Here is a 16,654-nt window from a genome sequence, read left to right on the forward strand (position 1 = left end):
TCAGGAGGGTCCCTGAAGAAGACAGGAGAGGACCTGGGCCTTGGGGCCAGATAGAACAGAGAGCTGGGAAGGGAGGATATTTTAGACAGGAGGAAACCCACGGAGGTGAGAAAGCACAAGATGATCATGGGTGGGTCTTGGTGGGGGGAGGGGATGGAGAAGAGGCCCCTCACAGCAGCATTCCCACCACAGGGATATCTGAATTTTGCCTCTGCAACCCCTCTGAGCTCTCTGAGGTCCAGGTGTGGGGCCAGTTCTGAGGCCCAGCCCCCATGCCTCTGGCCTCAGGGTTCAGATATCCCCTGTTAGGGCTTATCTCTCCAGCACAGGTTCACTCCCTGGAGTAATTTGAAGCTCTTTGATGGGGCTGGTGAAATACGCCCTCCAGCAATATTCCAGAAAGAGCTCCAGGGGTCAGATAACCCCTAGTTATCTTCCCAGAAGAGTAGAGACCTTGGTGCCTAACTTAGCCATCAGAGCCCGGATATCCTCCCCTGTAAAGGGAGAGGAATAACTGTCAGTAGCACCTTGGTGTGAGGTCTTGGGTGAGACAGAGTTTCAGATGAAGGAACATACCTCTAGGGAGCTACCCAAAAGGTACTCTCCCCTCACTGCTGTGCTGTGATGCCATCAGCATGGGGGACAGGGCAGCCAGCAGTGCTGGAGACCATCTTTCTCGGGACAGGGTGGTGGTTTGGAGTCCCTGGGGTCTAGACCCAGAGTCAAGCTCCAGAGTACTCAGCAGCTCCTGGAAGCCCAAGGATCTTGAAACCGTAGGACTATTGGGAAGGTTCGAAGGTCTGCCCTGAAGGTAGACAAGGGACAAAGATGTGACAGGACCACACAGGCCTGAATGCAGCCTTGTTGAGGGGCTTCTGCTCCCTGCTTTCATTGCAGAAAAGAAGGAAGACAGATCCAATCTGGCACCTCGGCCTCTTACCATCTGTTCCTGCCACTTAAAGTGGGTTATGAAATAGGCGTGGACTTGAGGTGTCCCTCTGAGTAAGGGAGCGGGTCTCAGAAGTCACTCTGGCCTCCACGCCCTTCTTGTCCTGGTTAACGGGAGTTCTGCGCACTTTAACGCGGGTAGGGTCAGGAGGACGGGTGGGCGCAGATCTGGAAGCTACGGGACCGACTCCGAAAATTGGGCTAGGGGCAGAGGGCCTTTGCTGGCCGCCTCTGCCTCCCGGGCAGCAGGCCTGGAGGGGATCGAGGGCCCTGCAGCTCCGCGATTGCCGCCCCGGGGAAGTGGCCGAGATGGATAAGCCGCAGCAGGCGGGCCGTCACCTCCTTTGCTGGGGCCGCCCTGCGGGCGGGCAGGCGAGGCGGGGCGGGGCGCGGGGGGGGGGGGGCGGAGCCTCGGGCACGGGCCTCAGCCGCTGCCTGGGAACCTTCAGCTTCCGCGGCTTCTCCAAGAGGCGGGCCGGAGAGGTGAGTGACCCGTCCCCTGGATCGTGGCGGGGCTGTGGCTGCGCCCTGCCCCGGGACCCCGGGACCCCGCGACCCGGCGCAGCCCCGTTGCCCCCTTGCGCCATCGCCGCGCGGAGGCTACAAGTCTGCAGGCGACCGCGGCTGCTGGGACACTGCCACGTGCGCCCCACGGCAGAGAGCCGGGTCCCTGCTTCCCTCTCGCGCGTCTTCCCTGCTTCTGAGCCGCAAGCCGCGTGCGCCGCCGGGGCGGGGAAGGTCTTGTGCACCCTGCGCCTGGTGCGGAACTAGCGGGAGCCGTCGTCGGGACCCCTAGACGCAGCCCGGGCGCCCCTCCCGCGCCCCCGGGGTGTTCACCGGCCAGTGTTCCCACAGCGGGCCGGGAGCAGTGGGCTGGGTCTTCCTCGGCGACCGATCTTGGTCCGAAGAGGCTGCACTGACAAGTGTCGGCCTCTGCCCGAGAAGCTCTTGCCTGGCAAACTTACCTCTCCCGTTCATTTCGCTGAAATTTGGGATAGGCTACCCGAAGACGTATAGTTGGAACTTCGGTCACTCCGGGTAGAGGAAGGGAAGGGTATGTTAAACTAATTCGGGGGTGGGCAAAAGTAGGTTTACAGTTGGAATACAAATAATAAATTCTACAAGAGTACAAATAATACAATAATAAAAATACAAGAATAAATTCTGTTTCGCATCCTCGCAACTGTAAACCTATCTACCCACCCCTGTATGCTGTTCAGTGACTAAGAGGCGGGATCCACGCAGAAAATGAAGGCACATTACGCTGGAGCCCTGACAGAGGGCGTGGACAGGCCTCCCAGGTGTCAGAAGTGGGGGTTCTCAAAATAACCCCAGGGAAGTATTTCTGTCCATCAGAGTACAGTGATGATGTAATAATAGCAGACATTTATTATGCATTTATCTGCACCAGGCAGCTTGCTTTGCACAGAGTATTCCAGTTAATCCTCAGGACAGGAAGGCACCATTATTACCTAGTTAAAGTTGGGGAAATGGAGCTTAAGAGAGCTTTGGCATTTTGTAAAGGTGCACAGGTAGTGAGTTGTAGAAGAGGACTTGTACACAGCCTGATTTGGGATCCCAGAGGAGCTTACCACTGGGAAAGAGGCATGTTCTCAGGATTATGGCAGCCCAAGAATGCAAGCGCTGAGGCCAGATTTTTCACAAAACCAAAGGGTCTCACTTGGGTGTGCCCTTTCAGTCACCTGCATGGTTTGATAAAACTACAGATGCCTAGGTCCCAACCCACAGCTGACAATCTGAGTCTGCAGCATGAACCCCCAGTCCCACACCCAGACTAGATCACCTGGGTGGCTGGGACCTGTTTTACTCATCTCTACCCCCGTGGCCTACAGAGGGGCAGGCATGGAGTGTGTGCTTAATCAGTATCTGATAGATAAGTGGACTTAGTGGGGCAGGGAGCATCACTAGGGTAGAGAAGGTTTCCTGAAGGAGGTCTTGAATGGACAAGTGGCCTCAGCCAGGCAACGTGGGAGAAAGACCTGGAGTTGGCATGGGGTGACACTGGCTTCAGAGCCATCAGAAAGTTAGGGGGTGGGACAGCCAGCCCAAGCCTGGTGAGTTCCCAAGGACTCGGCCTGGTCATACTTAGAACACATCTCCAGCCTGGAAATTTGGAAGTGCCAAATAGGCTAATTCCTCTCCCATTCAAAGTTCCTGTCCTTGCCCCGTTGCTCTTCCCTCCTTGGACTTATTAGAGGATTGAGCGGGGCTTCAAGTAGTTTAAAAGTGAAAGCAAATGATCAAAGTCCAAAGCTGAACACCTTAGTGGTAGAGAAGTAAAGTGGCTGAACTGATTGTAGGGAAGGGCACCTGGCTTTGTAGTCGGATGGACCCAAGTCTGAATCCTTGCAGCCCTTTGCCATGTAATGACCTTGGCAGAGTCCTCAGCTCTCTGAACTTGTTTTTTTATCTGTAAAATCTTGCTAAGGGCTTTGCATCTGATATTCCTATAAATAGGGGACAATAATGCCTGCCTAGGAGATTAATTATGTGAAGGGCAGTGCTTTTAGGAGTGCAATAAATATCAGATTGCTCCCCTTTCCCTTGAGGTTTGACTGTCAATCAGCTGGGGACCTTCCAGGCTCATTGCTCTCCTAGTCTGAACCCCTCAGTTCACTGGAGAAGGCGACTAAGGCCCAGAGTGTGGCCTCCAGTTGTGGCCGCAGGCCCAGCCTCAGGACTCCTTGCTCAGTATGCCGGCCTGTGACTCCCACTCTGGGAGAAGTCTGTGCCGCCTGCTTCATAAAGCCTCAGCAGGCAGGGGTGATGTTCAGGTAGGCTGGGGCTGGGAAAGCAGGCTGTTCCGTGATACCCGGGCTCTCTGGACTCCACCTGAGGCTGGACCCACCTTTCCTGCCCTCCCTACCAAGCATAGTGGCCAGGTTTTCCTGGGCTGGGCAGTTGGAGCTGTGTAAGTTAAGCACTCCATGAAACTGCTTTCTAGCATCTGGACCAGGAATGGGCCTCTTGATTTAAAACAAAGAAGCTTGCCAATTTAAAGCAGCTTTTAAAATCTAGGGGCATGCTGGCTCTTTTCCCCCCTCCTGGGGGTTAAAGAGGTAAGTGGCTCTTTTTCTCACTCGCCCTATTCTCGCCAACCATGTCCTATTCCAGGAGGCTGTGGAGAGTACAGAACTTGGAGAGGGTTGGGGACAGGCCAGACAGGCCACTCTAAGTGGTTTCCAGAGGTTTGGCATAGAAGTTGTACTTCCTTCTGCATCCGGACCCACCTACCTATCCGACCTGACTTCTTACCAATTTCAGGCCTCTGCACGTCAGCCCTTCACATCCTCGGCGTGACTTGGGCTTCGCTTCCATCCCAACTGAAGCGATTATTGCCATCATCCCTGAACACTCAGCTTTCTGCGTGCCAGGCCCTTGGCCAAGCAAGTTATATGTGTGAGCACATTTGAACCTTCTGACTCTTAAGATGAGGATAATGTTCTCTCAACCATTTAATTTTTCTGAGAACACATGAGACTGCAATCCATTCTTTTGACCCCAGACTTGTGGCTTCTAACTACTAACTATACATGTGTGTCCAAATTCTGCCTCGTTTATTCATTCAGCAAATATTGACTGAGCACCAGTTTGGTGACAGGCACTCAAGACCTGGCTGAGTCCTACTTCTGGCAGGATGAGTGTTGGTTGCCTTTTATAACCCTGCACAAAACGCACACCCTCCACGTATTTCTGAATACAAGCGAGGGAACGAGGCACTAGTGAGGCCCAGCTGATGGGAGCCAGGATTCAAAACCAGAGACAGCTCCCTGCTGAGCTGGATGGATTGACTACTGTACCTGCTGTCAGGGCTTGACTGGTGACTGCTAATTTATGGGAGAACATGAACTCCTGAATTGTAACTTCAACCCAGTGCACATATGCCCCTCCTTCTCAGGTGTGGAACTTTGTCACTGGTGAATTATCTGACGCTCAACTTTTCCCAGTCTGTCCTCATAAATCACCATTGTCACCTGGCAGAACATGCAACAGGTGAGCACTAATTGTCCTGCAATCACGCAGTAACTTATTCTTGTCTCCCGCATCTGCTTCATGAATGCCAGGTGGGAACTAAGCAAACAGCACCTTGTTAAGCCTTCTGGAGCAATCAGATTAGGAGATTAAACTGTAAAAAAAAAGGCCCAAGATTATAAAATCAATCACAGGTAAATGCGATATGGGGACTGGCGAATGGGCCTGTTAAGCTTTCCATGGTGGAGTGGACCAGAGCACTCTCTGTGTAGACAGCAGGTTTCCCAAAGCCAGTGTGCTGACATCTGTGATGGAATGACCCTTCCTTTTACTAGAGCATCGTCAGACATTTGTGGTGTGGCCATCGCCAGAGTGAGACTTTGGGTCCAGGTCCAAGGGGGCTGTGCTGAGGCTTTCTGGGTGACCACCAGGCTTGCACATGGGTTAGTAGTAGTGCATTGAACACAGCGGGATAGGGGTTCAGGGGTCAGTCACCACATCCAGCAAATCTACCACATCCTGGGTGTGGGGCCAAGCAGTGCAGGAGGTAAGACCAGGCTCTCTGTGGCTGGTCCACGGAGCTGACCCCCGGCTGGCCAAGAATATGGTGGCAGCCAGAACTGGAAGAGAAGGAAACAGGACAGTGCTGAGCGTGGGCAGCTGAGGAATTGTGATGGGCTTCCATTGGGAAAGACCCACCTTCTGACCTTCCTGGATCGGAGGGCTGGAGGTTGCAGAGCTGACATTCTCCGCTCTGGTGAGCTATGTCATGGCTGCTTTTTATCCTCCCATAGCCTTCCTACAACTCTTCTTAATCATTCTGATTTGGCATGGCTGTTTGTGGTGAGGGCAAGGGGTTTCCAGGATGGCGGGAAGCTCAGGACACAGCCGAAGGCTCAGTGAGAACCCCAGGAGACAGAATCACAGCTGACCTGGACAACTCCAGGAACTGTGGGGGTGCTCTTGGCGCTCCTGTTCCCTCATGCCTGGAAGGGTTGCTGAAGAAGGAAGTATGGTTTCCTGACAGGGCAGTTTCTCCAAGGGGACCAGACTACCCAGAAACTTTAATAGGAATAGAAAGTGATCCAGTATTCACTGCCTCAGCCCATTGGCCCAACAGGCACCTACCAGCCTCCCAGTGAGCAGAGCACATTGTGCAGGTGTGCGTTAGATACGCAAGTGTGGAGGACACACAGGTCCCTACACTTTGGGAGCTTAGGTCTAACTGGAAGGCTGAGTGACTATACCAAATGTGACCAGGCAGCAAAGAAGAGTCCAGTCTCAGAGCAGAGCACAGGAAATGTGTGAACAAGAGCAGTTCTAAGATGTGTTATTTGAGGGCTTTCAAATTCAGTGTTTTACTTAATTATCACAACTGAGAAGAAAAGTAACTGCCCAAGGTCACAGGGCTGGTACGTGGCTGAACCTGAATCCATACCCAAGCCTAACTAGATCTACCAATGAACACGGCTGCTTCTCTGAATTCAGAGCAGAGAGAGCTGGTTGTGGGGCTGTGGGGGCTGGGAAGTACCTAAGTGCCCAAGGGAGCTGAGGCCGGCTCTTGGGGGAAGGGGAATTTAGATGGCCCGGAGGATGTCAGGACTTCCGATGGAGGTAACAAGGTTGGCAGAGGTGGGGAGCAGCAGGGACTGGGAAGAAGGGGAGTGGAAAATGAGCTAAGTAGGAGTCAGTCTGTGCATGCTGGACAGCACTGGACTCCAGGGAGAGTCAAGAATACCTCTGCTCACAAGAGGTTTCTGCCTAGTGGAAGAGACAAGACACAGGCCACAGCAGTCAGAATTGTGCAGGCCCTGTTCTGTTGTAATAACAGAGTAAACCTGCCTGGAGCCTGTGGTGTATATTCTGGTTTTCAAATACCCAGGGTTATTCAGAGCTACCATTTTCCAAGATCACCAGTTTGTAAACAAGTTGAAAACCGAATGTACTTATCCTAAGACTGAACTTGGCATAATTTACTCTAATGATAGAGAAACCTCCAAACCTCTGGCCTCCCTCTGTGCTGTCAGTGTGGCCTCCAGGCAACTGGGAAAGCCCTCAGCAGCAGGCAGGCACAGACCCATCATACTTTCCCCTGTGACAGTCTTCTGTCTCCTCTTCTGTCCCCTCTTCTGTCTGTGGGTCTTTCTGTCTCTCTTTCTCCCCCCCATAGGCATTGACAAGCAAGTAAAGACAACCAGAAAGCCTTTGTTGGTACAAAATGCAGAGAGAATTATCACTAAATATGTGACAGCCACAGTGATTGCAATAAATTACCGCTGCACTTTCTGCATCCCTTATGTTTGGCTTTGTATCCCAAAATGTGAACATGCTTCCTCTCTCTCCCTCCCTCCTTCTCTCCTCCCTCTTCCCTCTACCCACCCCCCGCACCTCGTAGTGAAGCAGTCTGTCCTGCCTTGGATGATGTTTATTCATTTTACGTATCCTGGGTTCTGTTGGTTGTCCTACCCTAGTTCCTGTAGAAAACAGACTTGAGTCTGAACCATTAGTTATCACCAGTGAGGTTTCTTCCCCAAACAGGAAATATCAAGCCAGAACTGCCCTCTCACATATACTCTGCACGTGATCATCAGTTACCACTCCCCAGCCAGTCCTGAGGCCAGGAGCTGGAGTGCAGGGTGAGGGGGCACCTATCCCGCTGTCCAAACCCCTGGGAGGTCCCTCGCCTTCTGAGGGTCAGCTGGAGTCCCACCTTCACAACAAAAGTCAGGACACCCACAGGTTGGACGGAGGCCCAGGAAAGAGGGGTGGCGTGGATCACAGTGGCGTTGTCAAGGACTGGCACTTCAGACCCCTGCGTTAGCTAGATGTTGTGCCAGCCTGTTGTTGGTGAGCCTGGTTAGGGTACTGATCCCAGATGGGCATGTGCGGTTGCCTCCCAACAACCCCACCAGCCCCTGGCCTGCTCACTGTAGCCTGTCATCTCAGGGTCTCAAGGACCAGAGCTGCACATCCTCAATTTGGGTGCATCTGTTTTGGGACTGTCAGCAAAGTGCACAATATAATGAAGTTCTTGCCAAAATAAAACAGGAAATGTTATCATCTAAACAGTAAGTCAGGAGCCTTTTCAAAGTAAAGGGTTCAAGGATTTATCACACACAGTGCCTTGAGTTAGTAAGAGCCACACTGTTGTGGTATCTGATGTGTTAAAGAAAAAAGATGTTAATGTTAATGATGCATTTCTGTGGAAGGCAGGCCCAGTAGGAATTGTACATTTTATTTATTGGTAACCATTTCTTGGGTGTGGTTTATCACAGAACTGCTTCTGTAAGTAATCGAACTGGATTTTTCTAGAATGATTAGAAAATCTAGATGTTTGTAAAAAGCCCTATAAATTATTCATTCACTTCTTTTTTGAGAAGCATTGTGGTAATAAACTTCTCTTTTCCACCAGACCAATTTTGTACATATATGCATTGTGTGGGGATTGGCTTGCGTGTGTTTGTGTGTGTGCCCCAGCTTTTTGTATTCTTTTGTAGAAACTTCTCAGCCTTCCCTTTAAAAATATAATGATTTTTTTATGATGTCTAAACAACAATTCCAGGCAGTATTACAAGAAATATAACAGTAAAATGTTTGTGAGAGTCCATCAGAAAGGGAACATTCCCACAGAGAAAATAGAAATGCACCAATTAAGATGTATGTGGCTATAACCCAGCTTTTAAGCCTGATTTGAGACTGGCATCCTCTGTTCTCTCTCCCCTCAGGTCAGCTATGCTGACGGGGGTGGGGAGAAGGCCTCAGATGGAGCCTCCTTGTGGCCTCTTGAACCCCTCAACCTAAGAGGGAGGGAGGGCCTGGGGCCCATCATGCATGGTTTGCAATCTAGGATACAGGGTGGCCCTGGATTTGCAGAAACAGTCTGAGAATGAGAGGCTAGACAGTATGGGTTCAGGCAGCTCAGCCAGGTGAGGGATAGCAAGAGAAAGGGAGCAGACCACCCTAGAGCCCCATGTGGACCAGGTGGCTAGCTATTTCTTTTTATTTTAGTTAATGTTTTTTTAATTGAATTTTTTTCCATTACTAGTTAACTCCCTTATACCCCTGTCTCCTCCTGCAATCACCACACCCTAAGGCTCATGTCCATGAATGCTTTTTCCTTTTTGTTCGATCCCTCCACGCCCTAACTGCTGCTCCCCAGAGCTGTCAGCCTGCTCTCTATGAGTCCATCTCATGTTGGTGGAATTGCAGACTAGAGCAGCCACTGTGGAAAGCAGTACGGAGATACCTCAAAAAATTAAAAATGGAACTGCTTATGACCCAGCAATTCCACTTCTGGGAATTTATCCAAAGAAACCCAAAATGCTAATTCAAAAGAATATAATGTTTATTGTAGTGTTATTTACAATTGCCCACATCTGGAAGCAGCCCAAGGGTCCATCAGTAGATGAGTGCATAAAACAACTATGACATATACATAATGGCATACTATTCAGTCGTAAAAAAGAAGAAAATTTTACCCTTTGGGACAACATGGATGGACTTGGAGGGCTTTATGTTAAGTGAAATAAGCCAGTCAGAGAAGGACAAGTACCATATAATTTCACTCATAATGCGGAATCTAGTGAACACACTGAAGTGACCAGCTGTTTCTCATGCCCATGACAACGAGCTCCCCACCCTCACCACCCTGGATGCGGCTTGAATGCAGGGACTGGATGGGACCTTAGAGAAGTCCTGACTGAGCCTTAGTTCTCATCTGCAAAATAGAAGTAATGATAGTTTTCTACACATTAAACCCTGAGTGTAAACCCACAGTCATGTGTGAGTGTGACCTCACCTCACAGTAACTTCTCCTCGTGTGACTCCTGGTTGCTATAGACATGCCTCATGCCAGACACTTGCTGAGTGCTGGGGTGTGGCTGGCTGCTGCCTCTCTGTAGGGGAAGGTGAATCTTAATGGCCCCAGGGAGGCCCAAAGTTTCTACAGGGAAGAGGGAACAAGGAGACTTCCCTGAAAGTGGCTTCAAATTGCATAGCAAATGGCCCACTTTTTACTTAGATTGCTTATTTCAGATCCATAAAATGGGAAAGATTTTACAGAAGCTGGTAATCATTTTACCTGACTGGGAATTGTGAATTATTATATCAAAAGGTATTAATTTTAATATTAACCTTAGCATGTGGGAAGAGGTGATGAAGATTGTGGGGTCAGTGACCCCACCATTATCCACCCCTTGGACCTCTAAGGAAAAGGAGATGAGGGAGAGGGAATTAATTCTGCATCAATGAGGAGAGAGGGTGGCCTTTCTGATGGACCTTGAATTTCATCCATTGGAGGAAAGGGACTTTGTAGGCAAAAAGATTAAGTCTATGACTTTAGGAGTAAAAAGTGTGAGGCTTGGTTGTGCTGGCAACTGACAAACCCATAGACCAGGCAGGACTCAGGTAGGAAAGGCCGAGAAGGCCATCAGCTGTGCCCCGCCTGCCCCTGGATACCCTGCCTGATGGAGACTGGGCAGAATCCTCTGAATGACTGCCTCCCCCGTCTCAGAGGCCCACTGGCCCGGGAGTCATTCACCTAGCATCTCTGAAGCTTCCCTTCCTGGGAACCCACGTAACCAGACCACACCTGCTATGCCTCAGATGTGGAGTTTGATTATCCACTCTAGCCAGAGCTGCATGAATCATTTGTGTTTTTCTATTTATTTGCATTGTTTAAACACATCTGTGCAGTATAAGTCCTGTGTGTTATTAAGATTATCAAAAAGGGAAATGCCAAGCCAGGTCTGACAATATTGCCAGGCTGCAGTAAGGATTAGTAACTCGTGGTATTTAGTCACCACGGAGTACAGGAGAGCCCAAGCTAGGTTCTGGGGAGAAAGACCAGGACTCACAAGCGCACTCTGCCCTCGGGCACAGAATTGAAGTCATTCAGTCCACAAACATTACTTGAATACCATTTGGTGCCAGGCCCTGAGTAGCTGCGAGAGACAGGGAAATGAGTAACAAGTAGCCCCTAGTTTGGTCAGGAGACAGACAAGTGAACCAGGGTGTATGGTCATTGGTACGGTGACAGAGTGCAGATTGAGTCCCAGAGTTTGAGGGCCTAGGAGGAAGCCAGGAGGTGCTCCCTGGGCTGCCTAGACCAGTGTTTTATACTCTTGGGGACTCTTAACAAAAGTTGGAGTTCTGCATGGAGTTGGCCCATGGCAAAACTGGTCACAATCAGGAAGTAGTTGAATGACCCACCCCACACAGCAGTTAGAGCTGCGGGTGACTTCCAGTAACCCTAGAAGTCCAAAGGCCACGGAGGGACAGGAGAGGACCTTCCTTCCCTGCTCAGAGGCTTCCTGAAAATGGCGGTCCATCAGTTGGGCAAAGAAGGGGAAGCATGCATCCCAAGCCCAGGAATGGGATTGTAGGAGGCAGCTGAGGTGCCCCTGTGTGTCTTGGCTGCCTCTGCCCCATTTCCTGTATTCACACTTCCCCCTGCCCAGGAACAGGCTTCTATCCCCGATTCTGCAAACTTACACTCTGGCAAGGGGAGGGAGGAATGGGTAGCCACAGCCCTCAAAACCTATCTGGTCCCAGGATTTACAGCTCCAAGGTCCCTGGAAAGCAAGAAGCCACCCAACCCCAGACACTGAGGCTGCAGATTCAGCAGCTGCCGCCTGACAGCTTCCAGCCTGGCTGGATTAACCAGCGCAGAAGGATCAAGCTGTCCCCCAACACGCCAGCTCCCTGACCTCACTGGGAAGAGGTCAGCCACTCCTCCCTGGCTCCCACAGTGCTGGGCATTGCCATCAATCAAGCACTTTAATCCTTGCTGCAGTGTGTCGAAGGCCTTTCCCCTAAGAATCCCAAGAGAACAGGCACTCTTCTGACCACCTGCATAGCTCTAGTGCCTTGGTCCATGCTGGGTACACAGTAGCTATACAGGGAATAACAAATGAGGAAATGCTTCAGATGAGGATTTTCAGGACCAACTATTGTGTAAAACTGCCCAGGCTGTGCACTGCACACCTCCAGAGGGTACTAGTCACGTGGGTTACAATGTAAATGGCATCCCCTGATGTGCAGCATCTTTACTGCCTCAAGCCACTGACCTTTGTCCTGACCACTTGGCCGAACCCCTGCCCCTTCCCAGCCAGCACTGACCACCATCCCGCCTGTTACTGGCAGTGGGAAGTAATGACCTGTTGCAGCATCAGTTCTTCCAGGCCCAGCTGTCAAATCATTGTAGTGAAAGAGCCCTGGATAGAGAGTCAGGCCATCTGAATCCTTGGTCCTCCAGGAAACTCAGTCTTCTATGAAGATCTCCCTAGTTGGGGTGTTGGGTCTCCTGGGTCCCCAAGATCTGTGGCTTCCCAGTACAACTCCTCTGCTGTTTGTCAGCCCATAGTGGGCCCGAGACCCATGCACAGGAGGAGAAGGGGCTATGGGAGCGTCCCCGCGGTGCTTACCTAATTGGCTCAGCAAAGAAAGCCACCGTGGCCCCGACTGCCTTCTCACTGGAAAGGTCCAGCTCTGACCCTCAAGACTTAGAGAGCACTGATGCCAGGGGTCCTGGGGTCAGGGAGGGCTTGAGCAGAGGCGGGCTGGGAGGGTCCTGAGTATAACGACCCAGGGAAGAAATGGAAAATGAAGTGGTTCTTTTTCTTCTTTTTAATTGTTCACATATACTTGTCTCCATTTTCCCACCACCGGTTTCACCTGTCCCCCTCCCCGTGAAGTGGTTCTTGCAAGTAATTTGTTAATTCATTCACTCCCCAACGCAGACCTTTATTGAGCACCTACTTCAAAGTGTGGCCCTGGGACCAGCAGCATCAGAGACTCTGAGGATGGAGCCCAGCACCACATTTTTAACAAGCCCTCCAGATAACTCCACTGCAGCTCAAGTTTGACCTAATGTGTGCCAGACACTGGGCTAAGGGCTGGAGTTGCATAAGTCAGTTCGACTCCGTTTCTTCCTCGTGGAGCTTGGAGTCCAGGGAGGAGGCAGATAGGAAAGAAAGAAATACTGTCAGTGGGAAAGGGGCTGCTCTCAAAGGCTGTGGAGGCTGAGAGGCAGCTGGCACAAGTTTCATCCAGGAGCCTGGGATGCTGGCAAGGAAGGTTGGCCTGGTGACCCCAATGGCGAGAGGATGGTTTTTGGCAAGCAGCCAGGCAGTGGGACTAGTGGCCCCTAGAGGACTCATGGAGCCCAATGCCTAATCCCAAACCACCCTGGTTCCCAACCCCTGACCACTAGCCTTTCCATGCAATAACCCCCTGTGAGGTACTGAAGTGGCTAAGAAAGGACCTGGAGCCAGGAAAGCCCAATTAAGGGCTTTTATTTGAGAGGGGACACTGCAATCAGCCCCAGGGGAAAGGGTAGAAGGGCTTTTAAGGTGTGTAGCAGATCCCCGGGAGGGTGAGTCACCCTGCTCCTCTGCTCCAGGTGTCCTGGGTGTCTGACCAGGGAGGGCTGATTCTGTAGAAAGTTCAACGGAGAGGGGAGGGGGCAGTGAGGATTCACCCAGTCTCCAGCGGGATGCCAGCGGCTGTGCCTCAGTTGCTTCTGATACGGGGAATCTCGTGGTCAGGTATTTAGCCGGTGCCATATACCTTCTTTGCTCCAGCATAGGTGGTGGCCTGGGTCCATGTCCCAGTACATTCTAACACCCTCTACCTGTTCCACTGACCCCATCTTCCCAGTCCCCGAGTCCCAAGCAGCAGTAAGTCATTTCCTCCATTGTTTTGGTGGGAAATGTATGCAAATCTCGGGGTCATTATCTCAGAACCTTTTTAGAAAATTTTAGAGTAAGTTTTTTCCATTCAGTAGAGAATTCCATGTATTGATTTAAGAGCATCTATTTCTGCTTTTACACAGACAAGGTTTTTTCAAATTCTAGGCACAGAGGAACAAAATGAAAAACACTGAATTTTATAGGCTCATACTGTAACACATGGTTTATCTCATATAATCCTTACTATAGCTCATTAAAATAAGTAACATCACTCTATTGTGCAGATGAGAAAACTGAGGGCTCTGAGAGGTAAAGTGAGGCCACCCAGCTAATAAGTGGTAGGGCTGAAATAAGACCCCAGCTGCCTCCAAGCCTTCGTTCTCGCTGGCCTATTTTGCAGTTTACTAAGACAACTGATGCTGAGTAAATCCGGAACATCCAGAGGTTTTCCTGAGCCCACATTCTATGGCTGCATGTTGGGGAGCTAGCTGGCCTGGCTGGCTCTCAGAAGCTGATTCTCTGCCTAATTAAGGAGGGGGTGAGTTGGGCAGGGAAAGGGGAATGAATCTGCCCAGCCTAGCAGCTTTGCAGCTGTGTGCTAGTTTCCAGATTTGCATCTGTGTGCTCTGTTAACACTCAGCCATTTGGGTAATTAGCAAATGATGCCTTCCCACACCCTCTCACCAGAACACATCTGCCCTGTTCACTGACCCATCCCTGTAGCTGGTAGGGTTGGCCTCAGACCGCAGCACCCTCCTCTGCCAGCCATGCCCTGTGGGTCAGGAATGGCCCTCGGCCTGTGTGAGGGGAAGTAGAGAAGTGCTGCATGCACGCAAAATCTGCTTGGAGAATTGCTGAGCCTATGGCACCGTCTCTCCACAACAGCAGTTAATGGTGCCAGTTGCATGCACTTCCCCTTCCTAGAAGTTATGGGGCTTAGAAGCATCAGATATGTGGAAAACAACTAGGAAATAATTTTGGAAGATTGTAGAACCACCAACATTGATATCCAAAAGTCATGCATTAAGTTCATGAAAAGTTCTTAGGCTCTCACTGAAAGTGTGTTTACTCTTCATTTATACACATTAGTAACAGGCTGTGGTATCTCAATTTTCTTTTATATAGCTTTGTTGAGTTATAACTCACATACCATTGAATCCACCCATTTAAACTATACAACACAGTGATTTTTAGTATTTTAAAGTTGCACAACCATCACCACAGTCAATTTTAGAACACTGTCGTAACTCTGAAAAAGAAGCCCTGTACCAGTGAGCACTCACTCCTTATTTTGCCTGAACCCCACCTCCCATTCCCTGGGAACCACAACGAATCTACTTTATGTCTCTGAATTTGCCTGTTATAGACATTTCATGTAAATGGAATCATACAATATGCAACTGTTTGAGATTAGCTTTTTTCCACTTGACATGTTTTCAAGGTTCATCCATGTTGTAACAGCTATCAGCACTTCATTTCTTTTTATTGCTGAATAATATTCCATTGCATAAAGGAACCACATTTTGTTTATCCATTCATGAGCTGATGAACATTGAGTTGTTTCTACTTTGGGGGTATTATGAATATGCTACTAGGAATGTTGATGTACACATTTTTATGTGGACATATGTTTTCCTTTCTCTTAGGTATATACCTAAAAGTGGAATTGCTGGGTCACAGAAACTCAGTTTAGCCCTTGAGGCACTGCCAGACTCCTTTCCACAATGGCTGCACCATTTTACATTCGCACTAGCAATGGATGAGGGTTTCCATTTTTCTACATCCTCACCAATACTTGCTATTACATCTCTCTTTTTAAAAGATTTTATTTATTTTTAGAGAGCCTAAACCTGAAACATGAAAACACGAAAAGCCTGTGTTTGTGCTGCCTGTTACTACCAGATCCAATAAGCAGAGACAAGGACTGAATCTTTATGGGCGCTTTATTCAGTTGGCCAGTAATCTGAGAAGACAGTGGGTTATGTAGCCTAACAAACCCTTTTTATAAGGACAAGAAACGTGTAGGTAAGGGGTTTGGAATTCAGGGAAAAAGTTAATCAAATAAAAGCTGCAGCATCCTTTCACCTGTGTCCTGGGCAGTGGATGTTTCACCCTGGAGTGCGAAGGCTCAGATACCATCGTAATTGCTTACAGTCCTCCTGAGACACAAAGGTGGAACTGTTTGTGGTCTCCTGGAGTCAAGGCGGGTCATACCTTCAGTTCCTGGAACAATAGCTTTTTACATGCATTGGTTTCTAAACTTATTAGCTATTACCTATACTAAAATTTTCCAGCTCCCGAGGCCCCCATCACCCTGACCAGGGACCAAACACACAACCCAGACATATGCCTTGACCAGGAACTGAACCGGCAACGTTTGGCTTTGCTGCGTGAAGTCCAACTGAGTATTATTATTATTATTTTTTTTTTGATGTTAGAATCCTAGAGGTTGTGAAGTGTGGTGTCTCATAGTTTTAATTTGCATTCCCCAGGGGCTAATGATATGGAGCATCTTTTCATGTGGTTACTGACAATTTGTATGTCCTTTAGAGAAATGTCTATTTAAGTCCTTTGCCAATTTTTATATAGGTTATTTGTCTTTTTAATATTCAGTTGTAAGAGTTCTCTTTATATTTAGGAGCAAGTCCCTTATCAGATATATAGTTTGTCAAATTTTTCTTCCATTCTGTGAGTTGTCTTTTCACTTTCTTGGTGGTGTGTTGTTTGTATTTCTTGTCCACAGAAAATTAGCAGGACCTGGGTGAGAGGGGGAGGGGAGGCTTTAAGAGGCAAGCAAGCAGGCAGACAGCTATGATAAATGTCCTGACAACAAGGGAGGATATAAGCCTACAAACAGGTTCTATAAAAACAGAAGACAAGACCTCAGAACATGACCTCATACAACTTGGGGTGATCCCTGGGTTCTGGGTGAGGATCTGACTGCCCTCTCTTGAAATATACACTGCATTTCCAAAGGATTTTCACCCCCAAAGAATAGAGTAACTTTTGAAGCTGTAAGTTCC

General features: G+C 49.5%; 1 protein-coding gene across 1 annotated transcript in view; it reads left to right on the top strand.

Annotated features, from left to right (window-relative positions):
• Positions 1 to 1,372: 1,372 nt before the first annotated feature.
• Positions 1,373 to 16,654, top strand: part of STEAP3 (STEAP3 metalloreductase) — a 51,900-nt gene continuing 36,618 nt past the window's right edge. The window contains exon 1 of the mRNA XM_054575002.1: positions 1,373 to 1,431. The gene's annotated coding sequence lies outside the window, so the exon portion shown is untranslated. The remainder of the gene's footprint in view (positions 1,432 to 16,654) is intronic.

Source organism: Pteronotus mesoamericanus, unplaced genomic scaffold (assembly GCF_021234165.1).
Source record: "Pteronotus mesoamericanus isolate MK-2021 breed Mesoamerican mustached bat unplaced genomic scaffold, CSHL_Meso_final contig_27, whole genome shotgun sequence".
Classification (NCBI taxonomy): Eukaryota; Metazoa; Chordata; class Mammalia; order Chiroptera; family Mormoopidae; genus Pteronotus; species Pteronotus mesoamericanus.